The following is a 6,000-nucleotide window of genomic DNA, read 5'->3' as shown; positions in this document are numbered from 1 at the left end:
CTCTAACGGTAGCCGGGCTAGCTTAACAGTCCACAGACTGAACCCAAAGCTATTTTCGGTCGACGGGCGTTTGCCGGCTACCCTATTCTCTCACAGAGGAGTATTATAGTCAACCTCGCCGTTCTTCCTCTGGAGTAAGGTAAGGTTTTGACTTCAAGTTAGCAACACACCAGTTTCTAACTTGTGTTTTTTCCCTCACTACCGACACCACGGTAGCGAGGACACTTTTTTCTTCTCTCTTCCACGGAGGAGAAAAGGATTACAGGAATATTACCATACCAGGTAATATCCTTGAGAGAAAAAGACCCACGCTGTCCTTTTTCCCCCGGATTAAAGACAGATCGTAAACACTTTTTTCTCGAACGTACCTGTCATGAGCGGACCCTCTCCACGCCTCACGGCGAACGAGATGGATGCCTCTCCCCCTCACACCAGAGGAGTCAGGAACTCGGAGGCTCTGCGCTGCGGTTGCGGGTTGAAAGTGTCAGGCACAGACTCACACCAGATCTGTTCGTCCTGCCTCGGGCTGGAACACGCCCAGGAGGCCATCGACAACCCCGGCTCGTGCGGACATTGTGCCCGCCTCACCGTGAAGAGCCTCCACCGAAGGTTAGCGCAACAAGCTAACCTGTCGGGACGGGACCCCCCTCATGTCCACTGATCTGCCGACCGGCAATCAAGACACGGGGGCGTCTGCCGCAGAGATGGAGCCCCTCACTGCGGTCTGGGGCTCACCGACAGCGGCACCCGCAGAACCGGAATCCCGCGCCATATCAGGCCGAGATCCGGTGGCGGCAAGAAATGCGGGAACGGGGCCCCATGCTATACCAAGCTGGGGCTCCCGACTGGACCTCACCATGGTTTCACCCGCGGAAGATGTCCTGGAGTTAGACTACATGGAGGACGAAGAGTACACCTCTGAGTTCCTCCTGTCTGACTCGGATGAGCAAGAAGACGACGTCTTAGTGTCACCAGCTCAGGCTGCAAAGCCGGGAGCGATGGCTGCTCTCTCGGCGATAGCACACCAGCTTCGCCCTGTCTCAGTATGGACCTACAAGCCGTGTGTCAGCGCGCTGCGGCCAGACTAGACAAGTTGGCCGAGAAAATCTCCGGTTCCGGCTGCAGCTCAGGCTCAGCCAACCCAGAATTTCGGCCAGCAGTCGAGGAAGAAGAAGCGAGCGGCGTGACAGCCCCTCCTTCACCCCTCCGTGAATGTGTTCCCGCCGCCTCGAGAGATGCCTAAACGCCATCCTCAAGTCCGCACAAACACATGTCACACGTTGGTTGAATAGAAAATCAATAAAAACCAGTTTTCTCCCCTTTTGAGAGCAGCAACGGCATCTCTCAAAAGGCGGATTATTGACGGGTCTGTGAAGGCACCACCGCCACGCGCAGTGCCGGCTGGAGCTGTAAGCGTGACATCTCAGCTGGCTCTAAGGAGCATGCAGCAGGAGATACTCACGACACCCAAGCTGCCTCGAACTCTGCTCGGTTTAAAACACCGAAGACGCAGAGGTCGCAGCCCATCCCGAGTCCCCAGCCCAGGCTGGAGACGAGGGCAAGTTGGCCGAGAAAAACTCCGGTTCCGGCTGCAGCTCAGGCTCAGCCAACCCAGAATTTCGGCCAGCAGTTGAGGAAGAAGAAGCGAGCGGCGTGACAGCCCCTCCTTCTCCCCTCCGTGAATGTGTTCCCGCCACCTCGAGAGATGCCTCAACGTCATCCTCAAGTCCGCATAAAACACATGTCACATCTTTCTGTCTGAATAAACCATTTTCCGCTGACGCATCCAGGCTCCGGCCAAGGGCGCAGCTCAAAAAAATGAAAAGAAAGACAATAAACAGTCCGTTAACTATGAATCCCCTTCTGAGAGCAGCTACGGCCTCTCTCAAAAGGTGGATAATAAACGGGTCTGTGAAGGCACCACCGTCACGCACATGCGCAGTGCCGGCTAGAGCTGTAATGGACAGCCCGCCAATTCTTCCCCTTTGGAGAGCAGCTACGGCATCTCTCAAAGGACGGATTATTGACGGGTCCGTGAAGCCACCGCCACACACATGCGCAGTGCCGGCCGGGGCTTTAAGGGCACCACCGGCACGCGCAGGCGCAGTGCCGACTGGAGCCGTGAGGGCACCACCGGCACACACATGCGCTGTACCGGCTGGAGCTGGAAAGGCACCTCCGTCACGCACATGCGCAGTGCCGGTCGGAGCCATGAGAGTGACATCCCAGCTGGCTCTAAGGAGCATACAGCAGGAGATACTCACGATGTCTGCCTGGGCTTCTCAAAACAGTTATAATTTATCTGTTTTCACAAACCCAGAGAGAGTCAACCCATATTCTGGAGAGAGAGGTTCTCTCTCTCCTAGAAAGAAGGGTTTTATCTATAAAGCCCACCAAGCGGAGTCATGTCCTCGTAAAGCACCCACTCAACATGGGCCTCATAATAAAACTAAACCCCGAACGCCACGGCTTACGGAGAGTTTTGGTGATTATGAAATGCGTAGTGGCACTACACCCGACTTTTCCAGTGCGGGACGCGCCTACGGGTGCAGTCCTTTCACGGAAGGTGGTCACCACGGACGCAGGTCAGACGGGCTGACAGGGGACTTACGAAGGTCGCCCGGTGAGAGGTCTCTAGAACAGAGACTTCCAGCGGGCACGCGTAAATTACCCGGAGCTTTTAGCGGTGTTCCCCACCCAAAAATGCTTCCTGCCTTCTCTCAGAGGACTTCATGTCCCCGTGAGGACAGACAACACGATATCGTGTATGAACCGCCAGGGGAGATTGCGTTGTCTCCAGTCACACACACTGGCACACAAACTGATCCCTTGGAGCGGCAGACGTCTCCTCTCTCTGAGAACGACACAAGTACCGGGTGTTATGCACCTAGGGACAGAATTACTGTCAAAGGGTGCACCACTCTATGCAGACTGGACTCCTCATCCAAGGATCGGGAGTCCGCTGTGGGTGCGTTACGGCGGAGCCGCGTTAAGTCTGTTCGCAAGGGGAGAAAATGCTCAATGACAGCTGTTCTCTTTAATGCACGATTTAAACGCACCGTTAGGCGGGGGCGTACTCGTACACGATTGACCTCCGGGTCCTCTGTACACGTTCCCACCCCTGGTTCTGTTCCCCTTAACTCCGGCCAGAGTGAAAGAGCCACGCCACACACTTACTCTGATGTTTCCACCTTAGCCCGCAATATACGGGCTGGCGGGGATATATCAGCTGTTGTGCGGGCAGCCGTGGCAGCCCCCACCACGCAGGGACAGATTGTCTCAGGCGGGGAGGGCGATCCTTCACCCACGCCCAGAGCACGGGCACTATGGGCCTGACCCGTGAGTGGTACAATCTGAATACAGTGGGACTCCCTCAGAGGGTGATAAACACTATTCAGAGTGCGAGAGCTTCCTCCACCAGGTCTCTCTATGACTGTAAGTGGAGGGTGTTTGAGGAGTGGTGCCTTCAAGAAGGACACATCTCTTTTCAATGTCCTGTCGGGGTGATTTTATCATTCCTACAGGACTTGATCGATAAACACAGAGCTTTCTCCACGATCAAGGTGTACCTGGCTGCTATTGATGCATGCCATGTGGGCTTTGAGGGAAAAACGGCTAGCCAACATCCTTTGGTTTGCCGTTTTATGAAGGGAGCGCGCAGGCTCCTCCCTGTCTCCAGGTCGCTGGTGCCCTTATGGGACCTGGCAGTGGTTTTAAATGGGCTCAAAATGACCCCATTTGAACCCCTGGAAGGAGCTGACATGAAGCACTTGTCACTCAAGACAGTGCTGTTACTGGCCCTGGCATCCGCTAAACGGGTCAGCGATATCCATGCACTGTCTGTACATCCCTCATGCACTCAGTTCGCCCCAGGGCAAACGAGAGTGTTGTTGAAACCCAACCCTGCCTTTACACCAAGGGTGGTTGTTTCGTGTACCCCAATTGACATTGAGGCATTTCCTCCGCAGCTGGTTTCCTCCGGGGAGCAGCAGCAGGATATATTGTGTCCAGTCCGGGCTTTACACACATATATGGACAGATCAAAAGAGCTTCGTCTTAATGACCAACTCTTCGTGTCCTGGGCTAAACCTCACAAGGGTAAGCCTGTTACTAAGCAACGACTATCCCACTGGATCGTGGAGGCGATTGCTTTGGCCTATACGAGTCAGAATCTGCAAGCACCTTCGGGTCTGCGGGCTCACTCGACTCGGGGCCTGGCTACATCCTGGGCTTTGTTCAAGGGTGTTTCCATCCAGGATATCTGTGCAGCGGCAAGCTGGTCCTCGCCGCTCACTTTTGTCCACTTTTACAGGCTGGACGTCTCCGCTCCAAGCGTGGCCCGAGCAGTGCTGGGCACCTTGTTGAGTCGGGACTCCACCTGTTAAATTCTGGTTGATCGGTGATCTTCGAGATAAGCTCGTCTGGCAATACGGGAGCTACAATATCCCATAGTGAGACATCGAACGGAGTGTTATGAATGAGAACTATAGGTTACTTACGTAACCCCAGTCTCAGAGTAACATGAAGTGAGATGTCTCACCAGACGGCCCTCCTTGCTATGGTGAAGCGAGAAGAGGTGCTTATTTTGAATGACGCATGCGTCGTGGCGCAGGCTACTTATAGGGGGTGATTTCCCCTGACGTTGACGTCAAGATCACCAGCCAATCAGGATTGGCGTAATGAGATTGATGCTTCTGTTTGCTCCGCGATGAGGCGCATCCCATAGTGAGACATCTCACTTCATGTTACTCTGAGGCCTGGGGTTACGTAAGTAACCTATAGTTTTTAGCAAGAGTGGATATAAACACCAGCGATACTTAGCTCATTTAAAGTAGGATTTACCTCCTCTTCGCCTCCCTCGGGACTCTATTGTCTTTGTTATTCTTGGACCCCAACAGGACTCTATTGTCTTCGTCTGTCTGACGCTCCTGGAAAGTGCTACCTAAAATGGACACCTGATTGCTGAGTTGTCACAGCTGTGGGGCCACGCCCCTTAATTAGTTAACTTTCTGCAGCTGATGGGCCTCAATAGGAAATCGAAACTGGCTCACTCCTGAGTTTTTAATGTAACTTTTCAGTGGCACATTAGTTTACAATTACATTAAACCCTAAGTTATAAAGTTATGAGTTTAACCCTTAATACAGTTTGTTTGTTTGTTTGTTTGTTTGTTTGTTTGTAGCCTTTATTTAACCAGGTGAAAGCCCCTTGAGATCAACATATCTCTTTTTCAAGGGTAACCTGCAGTTACCCCTACTCAATAAAGCTCTTAGTATTCTACAAATGTTTGAATCAAAGTTAACCCTAGCAGCCAGTTAGTTCAGTTTTAAGGTTTCTGTCAAACTAATTGTCCCACATTTCTGCCTGAACAGTACTGTAGCGGTTTTGAGATTAAAATCACAATTTCAGTCAGATCAACTACAGAGCATTTATACAGAGTAGACACACTGAAACAGAGAAGTCTAAAAACAGAATGTTACTCACACAATTCTACTGTAGAAGTCACCAGTTGTTATCCTGTCAACATCGAGTTGCACACTTCTTCTTTTACTCATCTGTATCAGTATGTTATTTCGGCATAATTCTGAGACGTGTATTACAAATGAATCTGCGCATCTACTTTGAATGACATGAGTAAACACAAATAATGCCACGGTAAAGCATGCATGAGTAACGCTGGGCGAATCTTTGCTTCACGTCCAGTGTGAACGCACATGAATTAGTGATGCCATGTGAAACAGCTGTGATCTTATCATCAACACAACAAATTGTAGTTATTCCATCAAGCTCTTGCCGATCCTACATAAGATAAGATATAGTTTTGTGTTCCAATTGGCCTTGTTCGTTACTATTGCTGTAGCATAATGTTAAAGAAAAACAGAAATATAAAGAAAATAAATACATTGCACCAATAGAGACAGATATAGCATCCATGTATTTTAGCCTAGCTGGATAAGGGCTTTAATGTATAACTTATTCTAGATTGTGTGTGTTGTGGCTGC

Source organism: Pseudochaenichthys georgianus, chromosome 7 (genome assembly GCF_902827115.2).
Source record: "Pseudochaenichthys georgianus chromosome 7, fPseGeo1.2, whole genome shotgun sequence".
NCBI classification, from domain to species: Eukaryota; Metazoa; Chordata; class Actinopteri; order Perciformes; family Channichthyidae; genus Pseudochaenichthys; species Pseudochaenichthys georgianus.
This window is presented reverse-complemented; position numbering follows the sequence as displayed.